Here is a 23,092-nt window from a genome sequence, read left to right as displayed (position 1 = left end):
TTTGGACATGATACACAGTACCCATCACAACTGATTATCACACAGCCATCACCTGTCACCCCCTTTCTTTGACATACATGTGTACACATGTGAATGGTCATCAATAATTGTGCAAAAAAGCATGCCTCTCGGACTGTTACTTGATGTCCCAAGCATTGAAATGACCTTTGTTAATGCAAATCACAATATAAATGCCCAGCAATGTACGACAATGGTGTCTGAGTAGAAGGGGCTGCATGACTGGAAAAGACAATCAGTTAATGATGCAAAGCCCAACTATTTTGAAGGTGTGACACATTTGTGGGAGCCATATAACACATTTCACGCCTCTAAAATGGTGGATGATTGACCTACTCCACAAGACATGGAGGGGCTGCAGGAGCAGATGTTTGAGGTCTGACACCTGTAGGTACAGCTCTATGGTACATTAAAGGAACAGGTAAGTGCCTCATCTGCATTGTTTTCTCTGTACTTCAACATATGTTCCCTCCTCACAGGCTAGAATGTGACCGTGTGTGACATAATGTGAACCCTAAGCACTTTAGGTGTATCCAGTGTGCATCAATGGGGGAATCATTGTGCATGTAATTGTGTTCAGTGCCATGTGTTAATCTCTGATACAATGTTGAGAGACTAAGGGGCAGATGTAGCAATGGTTTAGCGAGTCGCAAACGGCAAAAATCGCTGTTTGCGAGTCGCTAAAGCCACATTGCTCTGTAGAAATGCATTTTGCGAGTCGGAACTGACTCGCAAAATGAATTTACGACTCGCTAATAGGAAGGGGTGTTCCCTTCCTATTAGCGACTCGCAATGCTATGTATATTCATTTGCGACCGCGATTGCGGTCGCAAATGAAAGCGCAGTTACCATCCCCTTGAAGTGGATGGTAACCCAGGCGCAAACGGGAAGGGGTCCCTTTGTGTCTGGAACAAAAAATAATTTTTCAGAGCAGGCAGTGGTCCAATGGACCACTACCTGCCCTGAAAAATACCGAAACTAAAGGTTTTGTTTTTTTTACAAAGTGCAGCTCGTTTTCCTTTAAGGAAAAAGGGCTACACTTTGAAAAAAAAAGACTGCTTTATTGAAAAGCAGTCACAGACATGGTGGTATGCTGTCTCCAGCAGGCCACCATCCCCGTGAGTGCCCTGAATCGCAATGGGGTCGCAAATTGCGACCCACCTCATTAATATTAATGAGGTGGGTCTTTGCGACCCCATAGCGACTTGCAGAAGGTGTCTGAGACACCTTTGTTCATCCCAAATTGCGACTTGCAATTTGCGAGTCACAGGGACTCGCAAATTGCAAGTCGCAATTTGGGAATTTGCTACATCTGGCCCTAAGTGTACCCTGATCCAGCTTGTGTTGGAGACACATAACTAGGTGAGGTGACATAACAGCCATCCCTAGACATCTCTTACAGTATGAAAATCATCAATGTGAGAGTACATATATTTGAAAGACACCATGAGCATTCTATGCATGTTGTCTGTGTCAGTTTTGTGTAACACAAGCTATGTATATGGTGCCACAGACATTTCAAATCACATCTGTCCTTGCTAAACGGTTGTTTGGAAAGCATATCATGACTTACTCTTCCCCTCAGGTTGGCACAAATACACCACATGCCAATTGACTGTTGGATACATGATGTACTGTCACACATGGAGGTGTTGGAAATGGAGTTTAATATAGATCTGTCTGCTCACCCTGAAGTGGCATGGATCTGTATCTGCACATTTCCACACACCCCCCAATACCAATCCCTTCATTGCTACCCATGTGTGATGTTAGAGCTTATACCTTGGCAGTAGCCTGTACAGTCTGGAAGCAGATGATCATTCTTACTGATAGTGAGTTTTTGGATGCGTTTATGGCTGAGGAGTTTACCTCCCGGAAGCCATATAGGTGTGATGTGTCTAATAGTGTTTCGGATCTCTGTCAGATTGCTAGATCATGTTCCACAAGATGTCAGTTGACCTACCTAGTCAATGCAGGGCCAGGGTGGTGGGTAGGCCTGCATATTAGGAAGTGTTTGTAGTCATCTCCCTGTATTCAATGACTGCTATATGCCACACTTGGGCAGTATGGGCAAGACAGGATGTTTTCATTTTGGTATACTGACATATATGTGCCATTTTGTCTTTTGAATCCATGCAGATCATCACCCATCAAAAGAAAGGGATTTGGAGAGCCATCGCCAAGAAGGTGTGGACCCTGGGGGACCACTGCCAGTGAAGCACCCACTGTCACAAGATGTGAGAGGAACCGAGACGCTGGGCCTGGAAGATCAAGAGACCCAGCTGTGGCTGTCCTCCTAATTTGGGCTGGTTGTCCATTGGACAATCACACCCTAATGGCCAGCATTCTGGCAGTGGCCTACCTGGAGCTGGATGGGTGTTTGATGGCAGCACATCAGTCACAAGAGGGTGAGTAAAAGGCAAATTTCTGCCTATCCCATAGCCAGGAGATTAAGTGAGGTACTGACTGCTCCCCCTTATAATGAGGGATGGGCCATGTGTCACATAGTAGATGGGAGATTCTTTGTGTTACTTTTTCATGTGTACCAAACTGGTGTGCCTTGCCCTTTGCACCTGGGACTTAGGACACAACTGGGGGAGGAATCCTCAGACCAATTGCTCAGCAGGGACCACAAATGCATGTATACAGTGATGATTCATTTACTGTTGATTGTTCTAGTGGGTCTAATTTCTATCCAACATATCACTATATGTTCCAGGCCAAAGGTAATTTGATTGTGGATCACTGTACTCTGCTATGTGTCTGGATATATGTAGAAATCTGCCAGCTAGGAGTTAGTCATCTTCTGTGTATGATGGGTGCCTCGCTGCAGTCTGTGATGTGTAGGTGTCCATCATACATATGACATGGCCTATTTGTTTGCAGCTGTAGCAAATTACTGTGATGATGGGGTAATGTCTATATTCCTTCATATATAGACATATGTAACTGTTAGTGGCAAGGTAAATCTACAATGGTCATCCATTTTCATGTGGTGCCAGAGAAAGGAGTGTGTCACCATAGTTCATTATCTGACATATACCTTTATCCATCATAGTATGCTATTTGGCATGTACAACTGTAGTTACTATGAGGGAGATAAGAGGTAGGCCCAGAGTGTGGAACCACTTTGTGTTTATCTATGCCCTTGATTTTCAATCATGTGGACAACCTCACTGCACATGTTTAATGATTGAGGATTGTACCCTGACTGTTGGTATGCATTATGGTGTGAGTTGCAGTGATGTTTACATTACATATGTTTGGGTACAGGCATTCATCCAGAGACAGAAACCAGGATTGGGATGTCCAAAATGTGGTTAGTGATGTTGGTGCTCATAGGGCAACAGGTTGAAGGTCTTCTAATATTATTTTGAAGTTCTGTGTCACCCCAACATACAAAGGACAAACGTCTACTACAGAAACCCACAGAAGTGTCATTATAATGGATGTCAGATATTGGTGTTGACTATGCTGGATTTTACAAAATCGCTATGTTGTTCATTCTGGGGACATCTCTCCCTGACATATTGAACATTAATTCAATACTGTTCCGTTCAATGCCACATCTGACGCCTATCTGAGTTACATTGATACTAACTCCTTGAATCTATTGTGACAGATGTTACTTGTTGGAATGTACATTGCTGAAATGCTTCCTGTGTGACATTGTTATTTCCATGTCACATACACCAGGATATAGAGCTTTTGGGACCCACATAGCAGGATTTCAGGGACTCATTTCTAACTGTAGGTTCATTATGTGTGTGCCAAATAAATGTGTGCATAGCTATTAGACCTGACGGCCTTAGAGTGAGAATTCCCCAACATTTTGCCTGCCTCCCTCTACTTTTCTGACACAGTTTTTGCTGGTTTTAGGATTCTGCACAGTTTACCGCTGCTAACCAGTGCTAAGGTGCATATGCTCTATCCCTTAAACATGATAACATTGGTTTCTCCCCAATTGGTATATTTGATTTACTTATAAGTCCCTAGTAAAGTGCACTACATGTGCCCAGGGCCTGTAAATTAAATGTTACTAGTGGGCATGCAGCACTGATTGTGCCACCCACATAGCATCTTAGCCATGTCTCAGGCTTGCCATTACAAGGCCTGTGTGTGCCGTTTCACTGCCACTTCGACTTAGCATTTAAAACCACTTACCAATCCTTAAACTCCCCTTTTGCTACTTAGAAGTCACCCCTGAGACAGGCCCTAGGTAACCCATATGGTAGGGTGCTATGTCGTTAAAGGCAGGACATGTACTTATGCGTTTTACATGTTCTGGGAGTGAAACAACTCACAAATTTTCTTTTCACTACTGTGAGGCCTGCTCCTCTCATGGGCCAGCATTAGAACCACCCTTATATGCTTTTAAGTGGTAGATTCTCATCTGAAAGGAGCAGCCCAATCATATTTAGTATGGCTAGAATGGTAATAGAAAATCCTACTTACTTGTGAAGTCGGATTTAACATTCCTATTTTAGGAATGCCACTTTTAGAAAGTGGGCCTTCCCCTGTACTTCCTACCCTCTGTGTCTTACAGCCTGTCTCTAATCCACATCTGGGCTGTGCTGGTTGACAGCGCACCTTGTGCGTTCCACACTGACAGCCATAAACACAGGACACTCAGCCATATCTGCATTTATGTGCATACTGAACAGGTCTCCCTGGGCAGGAAGTGTGGAGGGGCTTTTACTTACAATTCAAAGGCCAGTTGCCTGAACCCACACAAAGGACTGATAACCACCCCCTTCCCGGGCAGACAGGGCTGGGCTGAAAGGGGACCTTGTGCACTTCAATACCACTCTTTGAAGTTCCCTCACTTCAAAGGCATTTTTGGGTATATATACTGGGTCTATGTGCTGGAAGGATTGCTGCCCTGCTTTTTGCCCTGCTGCCTGCTGGCCCCTGACTCTGCTGGAAGGACTCTGCATTCCCTACAAGTGCTCTCCAAGGGCTTGGATTGAGCTTGCCTCTTGTTCTGAAGTTTCCGGGACACAAAGACTTCACCAAAGAGAAGGCAATCCCTATGTGTTGGAAAATCACCTGCAGAAATTGATGCAGCACCTGCCTCATGGCTGAAAAATCACTGCATCACCTACTGAATCAATGAGGTGCCTGTTCCTTCTTACCAGCATGTCAAGGATTTTTGAGGCATTGCCCCTGGGTGTCAAAATATCCCTGCATCGCAGTCAGAAACCCATCCTGTACTCCTGGAAATCAACGCATCAGCTTGCAGTGTGGAAAGAAATGATTCATTGTCTTTGCTGCGCCGGAAAATCTGACACATCGCCTTATTTTTCATCTCCTCCTCTGCAGCCCCATATGTCATTATTTTTGAGGCATCCCAACCACTAATTCTTAAGGATTTAGACTCATCTATACCTTTTAAAAGTGACATCTAGACTTGTGCGTATTGGATTTTTGTTGTTTTGATCTTATTTTATTCAGTTAAATAGCATCTTATTTCCTAAACTGATGTGGAGCACTTTTGTGATCTTTTCACTGTGTTACTGTATGAGTTATCGCACAAATACTTTACACATTGCATTCTAGGTTAAGCCATGCTCTATGCCACACAACTAGAGGGTAAGCAGAGGAAAAAATAGGCTGTGTAGTGACTTACCCTGGCTAAGATTGTGGTCCCTACTTGGACTGGGTGCATACCTCTTCCAACTAGAGACACAATTTCTAACACTGCTTAAAAGAATAAGAGTACCTCTTAAAAGGTTTGTACATGGTGGTCCTCTCCAAGCTTCTCTGACTACAAAAGCTATTGCTTTAACATAATCACTTGGAAAGGTCTGGCTCACTCCCAGTAATCTGATCGGAGGACCTCACTTCTCTTTTATTTTGCCAAACAACAAGATACAATCCAAACTTATGTATTTCTAATCCAGCAAGTAAATCAGACCCTAATACTTATTTCACCTTTGTCCAGTCAAGATGCCAATGCTCAGACTCTGCGTGATGTGGAGTTTGGCATATCCTGTCTGCATTATTGCCATAATTACCAGTGCATTAGATTGCCCTGATTAAAAGTTTTGCATGTACCATCTGCATAATTACCAGTGCATTACATCGCAATACAAGTATAATTAGTGGGGGACAAGCCTGAAAGCAGTTTCTGGGAGGACTTGGGTGTACTATATGGTATGGCTGGGAAACCTTATCATCCACTACACTCTCAAATACCATTTTGGGTCCAGTCAGGTATATTTACTGAACCTGAAGCTCACCTGAGAGGATGACATTTGTAAAGTACAAGCACTGACAGGACTGCAACTCACAGCAGGCACTGCTCCCACAAATCAAGACTCCAAAACTGTGTCCTCCCTCAAAATACATCTGTATACCAAATCATCACTAAAGGGTATTCAAATGGGAGGAAACCATAGGTATAGTTAAATATAGTCCAGGGAGTTAAATGGCTGCATTTCACAGAAGGCTCCCTTACTGTCACCCCAAACACCAGTCTACTGTACACTTGCCAATATACCATTCTTTGGGAATTAACACATGAAGTACATTCATCTGGGGGGATGACATATAACAACTGTATGAAGTACAGGGTGGGACATGACTGCTAAGGCCAAGAGGCTCTGTTCCACAAAATCCAACACAAGCCCCATGTGTATCTGTCTCAATATCCTTTATTGTCAACTTGCAATGCTATGGTATACACCTAGGAGGATAACATATGTATACTGTGTAGTACTTGGAGTACATTACTGTAAATTCCAGGAAGACGAATCCCTGTAACTCCAATCACCAACTTGCAAATTGACTTTACTCACCTGAGAGGGACCAAGAGCCAGATCATGGTACACTGTGTGATGTGGATAAACACTTAGATCCATCTTTAGCAGCTAAGCCAAGAGGGAATTATTAAGGACAGGAAGCACAGCTCAACCTGTGTGCACCCAAAAAAACATGAACCAAAGCCCTCAAGATGCGTCACCTAAATGGTATCGGCAGCAGATACATTCACAATGCACTGACCACACGTTGACTACAATCCCAAATACAACAATGTCCAGGGTCTGCCTGCATAACAGTGAATTAGGATTTAAAAGGATCAAAGCGATATCCTGCCAAGCCACAGTTTTGCCTGAATTGCTGGCAAGATGTAAGTCTATGACCATCTTCCCAAGTGCTAATGAACTCCTACATTCTGCAGCTGGTTGACTGAAATGGAATTGCCAGATCTCAGAAACGTAAGGTCTATACACCTGATAACATGTGTGCCAGTCCCAAAAGGAAAAACTGCCAATCCAATGTGTACAGAGCGTTGGCTAAATGTCACTGTAAACTATTGAAGGCAGATGTCACAGCACAACCTGTAACATTGTATCACTCCCATCAACAGGTCGACCTTCCACTGGGAACACAAAGACTGCTGAAGAGACTGCCACTACCCCCATGGATGAAACTCTCAGTGACAAAACTCCTGGATGTCTGTAAGTTGAAGTTGGTTCTGGCCCATCATGGCAACCTGGTCAGATGGTACCAGTGAGCCTCTCCATGACCATATCGACTTCTCCCAGCCCGGTTGTATTTACATTTCAGGCAGCCATTTGCCCCCCAACCTTTGTCCCAAGGACAGTGACTATCATCTTGTGCCCTCAGTCCAGGATCCTGAGTCACAGCAAAACACCTCCAACAAAGATTGTCCTGGAAACAGTGGTAGGGGGCAAACTGAGCCAAGGATACAGACAAGTGAGGGTAGGGTGCATGGGCGGGATGTTGTGGGCCAACTGCATGGGGCCACTGGGGAGGGTTCTGGCCAGGACACCATCAGCTAAGTCTTAGGAGCCTATCAACAATTCCAAGGTGTGATGGGCTAAATACTTATTGAACTCAGGGGAATCAATCAGCTGTAGAGGGACTTCTATCAAGAGTAATTGGAAAAGTGCAGGGGGAACATACACCATTCTGGCTGCCCTATAAGGGGTGTTAAGAGAGAATAACAGTGCCCTGATCAGGGACCACAATCACCACCAGACTATATCCTTTGGCCCGGAAATACCAGGCTCTTCTACAACAGTGGCAGCCATTGGAAGGGAGGCCCTGTCAGGGGAAGGACCTGCCTTAGACTTCCCTGCCTTTGTAGCTGCAGGACCCCCCACAAATGGGGACTTTTTAATCAAGACTCCAGGAGGTGCATATGGCAAAACACCAATGACTGCCAGCAAATTACCTCTTCCTGATTTCTCTCCTTTGTGTGCTAATTGTTCAATCCGTTGACTGTTCTCCCACCATGTTCCATCTTCTATTGTAGTAGGACTTTGGACTCCAAATGCTGTGCCATCTACTAATAAGATTACGTTCACCACGACTGGTCCCCTCACTCTCATCTTCTGTAGCATGAGTTTCTTATGTCCTGCAGATATGTAAATAAACTCACCAAACAGAAAAACATTGCCTGCTTGCTTCTGTGCCACATAATGAAACGTTGAGCTTGTGATGCACATGAGGAAGACACAAGATGGTAATGGAATTAGGGATATGTCACAGGTGGTGCCATGTTCAGGCTAGGCATGCCAAAGCATCATCCCCTAGACCATTGAAAGTGTGTTGTCAGACCTTGTCCTATAGAATAGGCTAATAGTTTGGTGGATGTTGTCACCAGCTTGAGCATTGTCAGACCTTGTCCTGCAGAATAGGCTAAAAGATTGGTGGATGTTGTCACCAGCTTGAGCCTTATCACAGACCATAAACAGGTCTGCCAGCATTACCTAAGCCATGGCATAGACAAGAGGCAGTACAACAGTTCCTGATCATGGCTACATTCCATTATAATGACAAAACATCTGTGGGTATGTTACAACCTATGTCAGTGTGTTGGTACAGACACTCTGTCCTGCAATGAGGAAACACATCTACAGTTACCGACAGGTCATACAGGATCATTGTCAACACAATGTGAAGGGTGAATGCATGGATTGCACTTGATTAGAACATAGCTCAAGGCCATATGATCACACACATGTGACAACTAGACCAACACACCACATCAAAACAGTATATCCGCACTTCAGATGTTCATCCACACACTGTCCAAGCTTTGGCACATGGTTCATACACCTAAAATCTGTGACCAACATTACCTGGATCCATCCATGTCCTCTTCCTATGTCAGGATAGCATCAGATACCAGCCAATGTCATGACTCTGAAATGCTCACATGAGGATGGCATTGTGAAGGTACCTGGATGATGAGTAATACAAGGAGTTTAGCTTGGGAAGTTATACCTATATACATAAGCTCGTATCAAACATTAGTGGATATACTTACATTGCAATGAGAATAACACAAACCCTGCAGATAATCAAGGTAGTGAAATGTTTAAGTCAGACATAGCAAGCAAAGCTTTGATGTATACGGCAAAGTATTGCATCTACAATCTGTAGGAAAAACACACTGGTCTACACATCCTGACAATTAAAGTTCCTCTTACAGTCACAGTGACAACATAACAACACTTACCTACACTCAGGTAAAGTAGTGATTGATGAGATCTTCCCAGAGTCTTCACCTTCCTCTTCATCACTGTTATCCTCACTTGGCATTTCACTATTCTTATCCGGGGACACTGCTGGGCTCCCCTCATCTGGAATGTATGGGATATTCCTTTGCAGGGCAATGTTGTGGAGCATGTAGCCGGCCACAATGATCATACACACCTTTTCAGATGAGTAGAGGAGGGCTCCACTTTTCTTGTCCAGACAGTGAAATCTGACCTTCAGGAGCCCAAAAGCTCATTCCCTGACACCCTGTGTTCTTCCATGGGCACTGCTGAAGTTGACTTTCCCTGGTGTAGTTGGGTTCCTGCATCAACAACCAAGGACGGTTTGGGTATGCAGAGTCCCCTGTTATAGAATGGAACGTATGTGCAACTATGATTCCCTCGTATTAGGCTTGTTGCAGCAGGCATTGCACACACACAAAAAGAACAAACTTGACTTACCAACTAGCCAGACCCTCTATGGGTACAGTCATGAGCTTATTTGTGGATTGCGCTATTCCTCATAATTAAGGCATCAAAGACTGAATCTTGGATATGGGGACAGACTTGTGAAATGTAGAGATACCCAAACAAACCACGTGGACATTGATGGAATGGTAGTGCTTTACGTTGTGGTACACTTGTTCTTTGCCATGCATTCGGACCAAGGCAACATGTGTGGGATGTGTGCCAAACCATTGAAGTCAGCCTTCACATGGGTCAAATCCTTGAGGAAAGCGGATGTAGCTGTCTAGTTGTTTCAACATTGCTGAGAGGTCATCCTTCATAACCGGACTGACAATAGGCTAGGACATTCCAGCAGATATGGCCACTGTGTTTTGGAAGTACCCTGTGACCAGAAAGTGCAACACTGCCATAACTTGTGCAATGGGGAGAATGCTATTTACATGACGAATGACAGACATCAGATCTGGCTCCAACTGATGACATAGGTCCACAATTTTTAGCCAATTCAGACAGTGGATCTGGATGATGTGCCATTCTTCCATGGTCTGAACGTCTGGCAGAGGACGATAGACAGGAGGTTGTCTAAGCCTTCCCCTTCCTGGGTATCTAGGTATGATTAAACATGAGTATTGTCATTATTCAATGTGTCTCTTGCAATATACAGGATGCATATCAATATTAAAATATGACAAGGCATGTATTGAGTTTTGGACATGATACACAGTACCCATCACAACTGATTATCACACAGCCATCACCTGTCACCCCCTTTCTTTGACATACATGTGTACACATGTGAATGGTCATCAACAATTGTGCAAAAAAGCATGCCTCTCGGACTGTTACTTGATGTCCCAAGCATTGAAATGACCTTTGTTAATGCAAATCACAATATAAATGCCCAGCAATGTACGACAATGGTGTCTGAGTAGAAGGGGCTGCATGACTGGAAAAGACAATCAGTTAATGATGCAAAGCCCAACTATTTTGAAGGTGTGACACATTTGTGGGAGCCATATAACACATTTCACGCCTCTAAAATGGTGGATGATTGACCTACTCCACAAGACATGGAGGGGCTGCAGGAGCAGATGTTTGAGGTCTGACACCTGTAGGTACAGCTCTATGGTACATTAAAGGAACAGGTAAGTGCCTCATCTGCATTGTTTTCTCTGTACTTCAACATATGTTCCCTCCTCACAGGCAAGAATGTGACCGTGTGTGACATAATGTGAACCCTAAGCACTTTAGGTGTATCCAGTGTGCATCAATGGGGGAATCATTGTGCATGTAATTGTGTTCAGTGCCATGTGTTAATCTCTGATACAATGTTGAGAGACTAAGGGGCAGATGTAGCAATGGTTTAGCGAGTCGCAAACGGCAAAAATTGCTGTTTGCGAGTCGCTAAAGCCACATTGCTCTGTAGAAATGCATTTTGCGAGTCGGAACTGACTCGCAAAATGAATTTCCGACTCGCTAATAGGAAGGGGTGTTCCCTTCCTATTAGCGACTCGCAATGCTATGTATATTCATTTGCGACCGCGATTGCGGTCGCAAATGAAAGCGCAGTTACCATCCACTTGAAGAGGATGGTAACCCAGGCGCAAACGGGAAGGGGTCCCTTTGTGTCTGGAACAAAAAATAATTTTTCAGAGCAGGCAGTGGTCCAATGGACCACTACCTGCCCTCAAAAATACCGAAACTAAAGTTTTTTTTTTTTTTTACAAAGTGCAGCTCGTTTTCCTTTAAGGAAAACGGGCTACACTTTGAAAAAAAAAGACTGCTTTATTGAAAAGCAGTCACAGACATGGTGGTATGCTGTCTCCAGCAGGCCACCATCCCCGTGAGTGCCCTGAATCGCAATGGGGTCGCAAATTGCGACCCACCTCATTAATATTAATGAGGTGGGTCTTTGCGACCCCATAGCGACTTGCAGAAGGTGTCTGAGACACCTTTGTGCATCCCAAATTGCGACTTGCAATTTGCGAGTCACAGGGACTCGCAAATTGCAAGTCGCAATTTGGGAATTTGCTACATCTGGCCCTAAGTGTACCCTGATCCAGCTTGTGTTGGAGACACATAACTAGGTGAGGTGACATAACAGCCATCCCTAGACATCTCTTACAGTATGAAAATCATCAATGTGAGAGCACATATATTTGAAAGACACCATGAGCATTCTATGCATGTTGTCTGTGTCAGTTTTGTGTAACACAAGCTATGTATATGGTGCCACAGACATTTCAAATCACATCTGCCCTTGCTAAACGGTTGTTTGGAAAGCATATCATGACTTACTCTTCCCCTCAGGTTGGCACAAATACACCACATGCCAATTGACTGTTGGATACATGATGTACTGTCACACATGGAGGTGTTGGAAATGGAGTTTAATATAGATCTGTCTGCTCACCCTGAAGTGGCATGGATCTGTATCTGCACATTTCCACACACCCCCCAATACCAATCCCTTCATTGCTACCCATGTGTGATGTTAGAGCTTATACCTTGGCAGTAGCCTGTACAGTCTGGAAGCAGATGATCATTCTTACTGATAGTGAGTTTTTGGATGCGTTTATGGCTGAGGAGTTTACCTCCCGGAAGCCATATAGGTGTGATGTGTCTAATAGTGTTTCAGATCTCTGTCAGATTGCTAGATCATGTTCCACAAGATGTCAGTTGACCTACCTAGTCAATGCAGGGCCAGGGTGGTGGGTAGGCCTGCATATTAGGAAGTGTTTGTAGTCATCTCCCTGTATTCAATGACTGCTATATGCCACACTTGGGCAGTATGGGCAAGACAGGATGTTTTCATTTTGGTATACTGACATATATGTGCCATTTTGTCTTTTGAATCCATGCAGATCATCACCCATCAAAAGAAAGGGATTTGGAGAGCCATCGCCAAGAAGGTGTGGACCCTGGGGGACCACTGCCAGTGAAGCACCCACTGTCACAAGATGTGAGAGGAACCGAGACGCTGGGCCTGGAAGATCAAGAGACCCAGCTGTGGCTGTCCTCCTAATTTGGGCTGGTTTTCCATTGGACAATCACACCCTAATGGCCAGCATTCTGGCAGTGGCCTACCTGGAGCTGGATGGGTGTTTGATGGCAGCACATCAGTCACAAGAGGGTGAGTAAAAGGCAAATTTCTGCCTATCCCATAGCCAGGAGATTAAGTGAGGTACTGACTGCTCCCCCTTATAATGAGGGATGGGCCATGTGTCACATAGTAGATGGGAGATTCTTTGTGTTACTTTTTCATGTGTACCAAACTGGTGTGCCTTGCCCTTTGCACCTGGGACTTAGGACAAAACTGGGGGAGGAATCCTCAGACCAATTGCTCAGCAGGGACCACAAATGCATGTATACAGTGATGATTCATTTACTGTTGATTGTTCTAGTGGGTCTAATTTCTATCCAACATATCACTATATGTTCCAGGCCAAAGGTAATTTGATTGTGGATCACTGTACTCTGCTATGTGTCTGGATATATGTAGAAATCTGCCACCTAGGAGTTAGTCATCTTCTGTGTATGATGGGTGCCTCGCTGCAGTCTGTGATGTGTAGGTGTCCATCATACATATGACATGGCCTATTTGTTTGCAGCTGTAGCAAATTACTGTGATGATGGGGTAATGTCTATATTCCTTCATATATAGACATATGTAACTGTTAGTGGCAAGGTAAATCTACAATGGTCATCCATTTTCATGTGGTGCCAGAGAAAGGAGTGTGTCACCATAGTTCATTATCTGACATATACCTTTATCGATCATAGTATGCTATTTGGCATGTACAACTGTAGTTACTATGAGGGAGATAAGAGGTAGGCCCAGAGTGTGGAACCACTTTGTGTTTATCTATGCCCTTGATTTTCAATCATGTGGACAACCTCACTGCACATGTTTAATGATTGAGGATTGTACCCTGACTGTTGGTATGCATTATGGTGTGAGTTGCAGTGATGTTTACATTACATATGTTTGGGTACAGGCATTCATCCAGAGACAGAAACCAGGATTGGGATGTCCAAAATGTGGTTAGTGATGTTGGTGCTCATAGGGCAACAGGTTGAAGGTCTTCTAATATTATTTTGAAGTTCTGTGTCTCCCCAACATACAAAGGACAAACGTCTACTACAGAAACCCACAGAAGTTTCATTATAATGGATGTCAGATATTGGTGTTGACTATGCTGGATTTTACAAAATCGCTATGTTGTTCATTCTGGGGACATCTCTCCCTGACATATTGAACATGAATTCAATACTGTTCCGTTCAATGCCACATCTGACGCCTATCTGAGTTACATTGATACTAACTCCTTGAATCTATTGTGACATATGTTACTTGTTGAAGTGTACATTGCTGAAATGCTTCCTGTGTGACATTGTTATTTCCATGTCACATACACCAGGATATAGAGCTTTTGGGACCCACATAGCAGGATTTCAGGGACTCATTTCTAACTGTAGGTTCATTATGTGTGTGCCAAATAAATGTGTGCATAGCTATTAGACCTGACGGCCTTAGAGTGAGAATTCCCCAACATTTTGCCTGCCTCCCTCTACTTTTCTGACACAGTTTTTGCTGGTTTTAGGATTCTGCACAGTTTACCGCTGCTAACCAGTGCTAAGGTGCATATGCTCTATCCCTTAAACATGATAACATTGGTTTCTCCCCAATTGGTATATTTGATTTACTTATAAGTCCCTAGTAAAGTGCACTACATGTGCCCAGGGCCTGTAAATTAAATGTTACTAGTGGGCATGCAGCACTGATTGTGCCACCCACATAGCATCTTAGCCATGTCTCAGGCTTGCCATTACAAGGCCTGTGTGTGCCGTTTCACTGCCACTTCGACTTAGCATTTAAAACCACTTACCAATCCTTAAACTCCCCTTTTGCTACTTAGAAGTCACCCCTGAGACAGGCCCTAGGTAACCCATATGGTAGGGTGCTATGTCGTTAAAGGCAGGACATGTACTTATGCGTTTTACATGTTCTGGGAGTGAAACAACTCACAAATTTTCTTTTCACTACTGTGAGGCCTGCTCCTCTCATGGGCCAGCATTAGAACCACCCTTATATGCTTTTAAGTGGTAGATTCTCATCTGAAAGGAGCAGCCCAATCATATTTAGTATGGCTAGAATGGTAATAGAAAATCCTACTTACTTGTGAAGTCGGATTTAACATTCCTATTTTAGGAATGCCACTTTTAGAAAGTGGGCCTTCCCCTGTACTTCCTACCCTCTGTGTCTTACAGCCTGTCTCCAATCCACATCTGGGCTGTGCTGGTTGACAGCGCACCTTGTGCGTTCCACACTGACAGCCATAAACACAGGACACTCAGCCATATCTGCATTTATGTGCATACTGAACAGGTCTCCCTGGGCAGGAAGTCTGGAGGGGCTTTTACTTACAATTCAAAGGCCAGTTGCCTGAACCCACACAAAGGACTGATAACCACCCCCTTCCCGGGCAGACAGGGCTGGGCTGAAAGGGGACCTTGTGCACTTCAATACCACTCTTTGAAGTTCCCTCACTTCAAAGGCATTTTTGGGTATATGTACTGGGTCTATGTGCTGGAAGGATTGCTGCCCTGCTTTTTGCCCTGCTGCCTGCTGGCCCCTGACTCTGCTGGAAGGACTCTGCATTCCCTACAAGTGCTCTCCAAGGGCTTGGATTGAGCTTGCCTCTTGTTCTGAAGTTTCCGGGACACAAAGACTTCACCAAAGAGAAGGCAATCCCTATGTGTTGGAAAATCACCTGCAGAAATTGATGCAGCACCTGCCTCATGGCTGAAAAATCACTGCATCACCTACTGAATCAATGAGGTGCCTGTTCCTTCTTACCAGCATGTCAAGGATTTTTGAGGCATTGCCCCTGGGTGTCAAAATATCCCTGCATCGCAGTCAGAAACCCATCCTGTACTCCTGGAAATCAACGCATCAGCTTGCAGTGTGGAAAGAAATGATTCATTGTCTTTGCTGCGCCGGAAAATCTGACACATCGCCTTATTTTTCATCTCCTCCTCTGCGGCCCCATATGTCATTATTTTTGAGGCATCCCAACCACTAATTCTTAAGGATTTAGACTCATCTATACCTTTTAAAAGTGACATCTAGACTTGGGCGTATTGGATTTTTGTTGTTTTGATCTTATTTTCTTCAGTTAAATAGCATCTTATTTCCTAAACTGATGTGGAGCACTTTTGTGATCTTTTCACTGTGTTACTGTATGAGTTATCGCACAAATACTTTACACATTGCATTCTAGGTTAAGCCATGCCCTATGCCACACAACTAGAGGGTAAGCAGAGGAAAAAATAGGCTGTGTAGTGACTTACCCTGGCTAAGATTGTGGTCCCTACTTGGACTGGGTGCATACCTCTTCCAACTAGAGACACAATTTCTAACACTGCTTAAAAGAATAAGAGTACCTCTTAAAAGGTTTGTACATGGTGGTCCTCTCCAAGCTTCTCTGACTACAAAAGCTATTGCTTTAACATAATCACTTGGAAAGGTCTGGCTCACTCCCAGTAATCTGATCGGAGGACCTCACTTCTCTTTTATTTTGCCAAACAACAAGATACAATCCAAACTTATGTATTTCTAATCCAGCAAGTAAATCAGACCCTAATACTTATTTCACCTTTGTCCAGTCAAGATGCCAATGCTCAGACTCTGCGTGATGTGGAGTTTGGCATATCCTGTCTGCATTATTGCCATAATTGCCAGTGCATTAGATTGCCCTGATTAAAAGTTTTGCATGTACCATCTGCATAATTACCAGTGCATTACATCGCAATACAAGTATAATTAGTGGGGGACAAGCCTGAAAGCAGTTTCTGGGAGGACTTGGGTGTACTATATGGTATGGCTGGGAAACCTTATCATCCACTACACTCTCAAATACCATTTTGGGTCCAGTCAGGTATATTTACTGAACCTGAAGCTCAGCCCTGGGTAGTTGTGGCTGTAAGCAGTAAGGCTTAGCAAAGAAACTATATGTTTACAATATAACAGCATCAAATAACAGAATAAGAAAGTCACATGACACAAAAGATATAAGACACTGATTTCTAAAAAACAAAAGCAGATTTAAAAAACATTTTAGAGACCTTAATCATCAACATCCACCAAAGGGTTCCAGAGATACAGATTTTAGAAGCACTACATAACTTATATATCAACTGCAAACAAGCATTGGTCAAAAGTTTAAAGACAGTTAGTTCGACAGTTCTGGCCCAAGTTGGTTGACCAACTCCAAAAAGACAGACGTCTAGGGCACTGGAAAGGATACTTTGGACAGTTACCTGGTAACCAGAGAATTTTTAGAGCAAAAACCAAACGTACGGGATGACCACCAAAGACGACAATGGTGTGGTCCTGATGCTCAGGGTTACAGGCTCAAAGATGCCCAGGGATGCTCCTGTGGCTGCATGATCGACGAGGGTAAGGTCCAGTTGAGTCCTTGATCCACAGGTGAGAGGGTGCAACTCTGCAGATGGATCTCAGAGTCCCACAAAAACTCTTTGCAATGTTCTAAGTTCTGCTGATGAAGACCTTGTGCTTTTGCAACACAGCGGTCATGGTGGAAATGTTTGGTGGAGGCTGGTGTCCCCTTTGATAGATGAATCCAGTCACAACCAACAATCATGAGTCCAGCAGACATAGGTATGGCTTTTAGCTATCTCTGAGTTGTCTTTTAGGGTGCCTGGCATCCTGTAGCAGCATAAGTACTGAGGTAGCTACCAGAGATTTGTCTTGGGATCTTTCAGCTTTGATGTTCCTAGTGCCATTCTGGTGGGCCAGCCAACTGACTCTTGGAGTCTCTGCTTCAGACTGGGGCAAGGAATCAGTTTATCCCTGAGCCAGGTACACAGAACATGGTCCAAACTCTGCTACTCTAAGGTGCAGCAGGTGCAGCTGCTCCGGCTTCACAGTTTGCATACATCTAATGGGTGCAAAGCGATGTTCTTCTCATCTTTCTTCCAAGTCTAGTACGTAAAGAGGGTCAATATGCCAGAGGTGCCATATTTTTCCCCGGAAAGTTCCCTGAGGGGACCACACGGTCATTAGCCAATGGGCTACTGGGTCCCTTCCAATTTGTGATGAAGTTCCTTTGATGTGGGCTCTCCCAGAATGCCACATTCTTGTCCCCTTCAAGATGGCTTGTCCCCTTCAAGATGGCATGACTCTTCCTTGGTCATGTGGAGCAAGGTAGCCTACCCTAGAGATGTTGCTAACTGAGGATAACACAACCATGGGAATACTAGTTTCAGGGTTGAGATTTCCCTCTCTGGTCCTGTTTCCAAGCTGTCTACAGGAACAAAAGGCATACTGATCACACATATTTGAGTTGGTGGCCCATTAATGCTGACTTCTCCTTTGAAGTCTGCCTCTGGCCTAACCCATAGAATGGCTGACTGGTCAGAGGGGATGACACCCCATTGCTGCTCCACTGCCCTTCATTCCTGGACCTGGGAATCATTCACATGTCTCCCCAGGCAGTCAGAAGCTTGTCTGAGTCTGTATGTCTTTGTGTGGTTGCTGAACAGGCACCGCATAGTGGGGTAACTTTCTAAAAGCTGCCCACTATTAAAGTGACAATAATTTTGACCTGAGAATCAGGTTGAATCTAATACCCCAATCAATTTGATACCTCAACTGAACCAGTTTGGTAGGCCCAGTCAAATGTTAGGCCGGTGAGGATGCCACTCGGTGACCATATATTGCAGAATGGGGCTACCAACTTTGCTTGCAGAAAAACAACAATTTGGAAGTGTTGCTGCTAAGATATATCGTAAAGCATAGTTCTTACTTAGTAAAAAATTGCTCCCTGCCAAATCAAATCAAATCATTAACATTTATAAAGCGCGCTACTCACCCGTGCAGGTCTCAAGGCGCTAGGGGAAAGGAGGGGGTTACTGCCACTCGAAAAGCCAGGTTTTTAGGAGTCTCCGGAATGCGGAGTGGTCCTGGGTGGTCCTGAGGCTGGTGGGGAGGGAGTTCCAGGTCTTGGCTGCCAGGAAGGAGAAAGACCTCCCACCCGCCGTGGAGCGGCGGATGCGAGGGACGGCAGCGAGCGCGAGGCCAGAGGAACGGAGGAGGCGGGTGGGGACGTAGAAGCTGAGGCGTAGGTTGAGGTATTCCAGTCCCTTGTTGTGGAGGGCTTTGTGTGCGTGGGTGAGAAGTCAAAAGGTGATCCTTTTGCTGACTGGGAGCCAATGCAGGTGTCTCAGGTGTGCGGAGATGTGGCTGTTGCGGGGTACGTCGAGGATGAGGCGGGCCGAGGTGTTTTGAATGCGTTGCAGGCGATTTTGCAGTTTGGAGGTGGTCCCAGCGTAGAGGGTGTTGCCGTAGTCCAGGCAGCTCGTGACTAGGGCGTGCGTCACGGTTTTTCTAGTGTCAGCGGGGATCCAGCGGAAGATCTTGCAGAGCATGCGGAGGGTGAGGAAGCAGGCGGAGGACACGGCGTTGACTTGCTTGGTCATGGTGAGAAGGGGGTCCAAGATGAAGCCGAGGTTGTGGGCCTGGTCTGTGGGGGTCGGTGCGGTGCCGAGGGCCGTGGGCCACCAGGAGTCGTACCAGGCGTTTTGAATGCGTTGCAGGCGATTTTGGAGTTTGGAGGTGGTCCCAGCGTAGAGGGTGTTGCCGTAGTCCAGGCAGCTCGTGACGAGGGCGTGCGTCACGGTTTTTCTAGTGTCAGCGGGGATCCAGCGTAAGATCTTGCGGAGCATGCGGAGGGTGAGGAAGCAGGCGGAGGACACGGCGTTGACTTGCTTGGTCATGGTGAGAAGGGGGTCCAAGATGAAGCCGAGGTTGTGGGCGTGGTCTGTGGGGGTCGGTGCGGTGCCGAGGGCCGTGGGCCACCAGGAGTCGTACCAGGCGGACGGGGTGTTGCCGAGGATGAGGACTTCCGTTTTGTCAGAGTTCAGCTTTAGGCGGCTGAGCCTCATCCAATCTGCGACGTCCTTCATACCCTCTTGTAGGTTGGTCTTGGCGCTGGCGGGGTCCTTGGTGAGTGAGAGTATAAGTTGGGTGTCGTCGGCGTAGGAGGTGATGATGATGTCGTGCTTGCGTACGATGTTGGCGAGGGGGCTCATGTAGACATTGAAGAGTGTCGGGCTGAGCGATGAGCCTTGAGGTACGCTGCAGAAATGGTGGGAGGTAAACTCTTTGGGAACGGTTTGAGAGGAAGGAGGCGATCCAGTCCAGGGCCTGGCCTTGGATCCCGGTGGAGCGGAGGCGGGTGATTAGGGTGCGGTGACAGACGGTGTTGAAGGCCGCCGATAGGCCGAGGAGGATGAGGGCGACTGTTTCACCGTTGTCCATCAGGGTTCTGATGTCGTCTGTGACTGAGATGAGGGCGGTTTCCGTGCTGTGGTTGGTTCGGAATCCGGTTTGTGAAGGGTCGAGTAGGTTGTTGTTTTCCAGGAAGGTGGTCAGCTGTTTGTTGACGGTCTTCTCTATTACCTTGGCTGGGAAAGGCAGGAGAGAGATGGGGCGGAAGTTTTTCAGGTCGCTCGGGTCAGCCGTAGGTTTCTTTAGGAGGGCGTTGACTTCGGCGTGTTTCCAGCATTCGGGGAAGGTAGCAGAAGAAAAAGAAGAGTTGATGACGGCCTGGAGGTGCGGGGCGATGATGTCGTCAGCTTTATTAAAGATGAAGTGAGGGCAGGGGTCCGAAGGGGCGCCGGAGTGGATAGAGTTCATGATGGATTTGGTTTCTTCAGTGTTGATGTGGGTCCAGTTGTTGAGGGTGAAGGCCGGGGGTGCGGGTTCGGTGATGTTAGGTTTGGTCTGGTGTCCAAAGCTGTCGTGGAGGTCGCTGATCTTGCGGTGGAAGAAGGTGGCGAGGGATTCGCACAAATCCTGTGAGGGCGTGACGGCGTTTGCGTTGGCGTTGGGGTTGGAGAACTCCTTGACGATGCTGAAAAGTTCTCTGCTGTTGTGGCTGTTTTTGTCCAGCCTGTCGGTGAAAAAGTTCCTTTTGGCAGCGCGGATCAGGTGGTGGTGTTCGCGGGTAGAGTTCTTGAGGGCGGTCATGTTGTCAGCGGTGTGGTCCTTGCGCCAGGCCTTCTCGAGGGTGCGACAAGTTTTCTTTGATTCTTTGAGGGTGTCAGAGAACCAGAGAGGTTTTTTGGTGTTGGTCTGTCTATGCGTGCGTTTGAGGGGAGCAAGGTTGTCTGCGCAGTTGGAGATCCAGTTTGTGAGGCTGAGGGCTGCGTCGTTGGGGTCGGTGGTGAGGGTGGGTTGGTTGGCGGCGAGTGCGGAGAGGAGTTGCTCTTCGGGGATCTTGTTCCACTGTCGACGAGGGATGGGTTGAGTGCGGAGGTGGCGGGTCTCGCGTCGGAATGTGAAGTGGACACAGCTGTGGTCGGTCCAGTGTAGAGCGGAGGTGTGGCTGAAGAAGATGTGTTTGCTGGCGGAGAAGATAGGGTCGAGCGTGTGTCCGGCGATGTGGGTGACGGTGTTCACCAGTTGCTTGAGGCCGAGGTTGGCGAGGTTGTCGAGAAGGGCGGTGGTGTTGGGGTCATTGTTCTGTTCCAGATGGAAGTTGAGGTCGCCTAGGAGGATGTAGTCCGGCGAGGCGAGGGCGAGCGGGGAGATGAAGTCGGCGATGGCGTCGCTGAAAGGGGCGCGCGGTCCGGGGGGACAGTAGACGAGGGATCCTCTGAGGGTGGTCCTGGGGTCGGTGCGAATTTGAAAATGCAGATGTTCAGCGGCGAGAGGGGTGTCTTCGGTGGAGGTGGTGACGCTGATGGAGTCTTTGAAGACGATGGCGATGCCTCCTCCTGCTTGGTTGGTGCGGTCTTTTCTGGAGATCTTGTAGCCTTCGGGGATGGCAGTGGCGATGTCTGGAGCTGATGAGGCGTTCATCCAGGTTTCCGTGATGAAGGCGACATCCGGAGCTGTGGAGTCCAGGAGGTCCCAGAGTTCAACGGCGTGCTTGTGGACAGAGCGAGCGTTGACCAGGATGCACTTGAGGTGGTTGATGGCGCGTGGGCTGGTGGTCGTGGTAGTTGCGTGGTGGAAGATGCGTTTGCAGGAGTTACAGGCGAAGGGTCCATGGGTGCGCTTGGGGTGGGCTTGGAAGCAGGTGTTGGAGAGCCCGGGGTTGAGGGCGTGGAGGGTGGTGGGGTCGTAGCGGGTCAGCGGGGTAGGGGAGGGCTGGGGACCAGGGGTCGTGGCGCTGGGCGCGGGCCAGGCGCGGACGGGCGCAGACGGGCTTGCCTCTGGCGCACCTCCGGCGTGCCAGCGGCGCGGTCGCTCAGCGGCCGCCATAAGAGGGAAGAGGGGGGGAGGGGTCAGCTGGGGGCGAATGGGAGCTGGGGGGCGGGGGCGTGCAGGAGGTCGCGGCGGGAATGCGTGAGGAAGGGGGGACAGGTAGAGTGAAAAGAGCTGGGAGAGGGGGGTTTAAGGGTGGAGGGGGGTGAGTGTTAGAGTTTTAGGAGAATAGGGAGATAGATAGGAGTAGGGTTGAAAAGATAGGGGAGGGGGGTGGTAGAGGTGGGTGAGGGTGAGAGGTAGAGTGAGAGGATAGGGAGATAGGTAACAGAGGGGGTGTCGGGACGGGGGTGCCATAGTGCTTGATATGATTTCCTTAGGGAAGACTTATATATAATGTTCAGGGATAGGGTAACTTTGCTATATGTTTAAATGGCAAAGTGAAACTGGCAGTGCAAACACTGCCCTTCAAGTCTGCAGTGGCAGGCTGGGAGCCATTTTGTACATAGTCAGAAAAGGGGTCACAAAAACAGTGCCATAGTCCTGAGTGAACACTCTTTCTTACATGCCCTGGGACTTATAAGTAAGTCAGTCCAAAGTGCAATTTGTATTGGTTAAAACATTGGCACTGTGACCTGGTTAGCAGGCCTCAGTGCACTCAGTGCAGAGAGGAGAGAAACCAGCAGCATAAGTCTAAAAAGAGGCATTTCCTTAAGTAACTAATTAATTTGTCTCAAAATCACATACTTTAGCCACAAGATCTTACTGAAGCTCTAGAGATGTTGAAGTCCTATCTTTAGTGGAGTAACTTTCTTTGCTCACTACTAAGGATCCCAAAACTTCAGGAACAGCACAT

This window comes from Pleurodeles waltl, chromosome 2_1 (assembly GCF_031143425.1).
Source record: "Pleurodeles waltl isolate 20211129_DDA chromosome 2_1, aPleWal1.hap1.20221129, whole genome shotgun sequence".
Classification (NCBI taxonomy): Eukaryota; Metazoa; Chordata; class Amphibia; order Caudata; family Salamandridae; genus Pleurodeles; species Pleurodeles waltl.
This window is presented reverse-complemented; position numbering follows the sequence as displayed.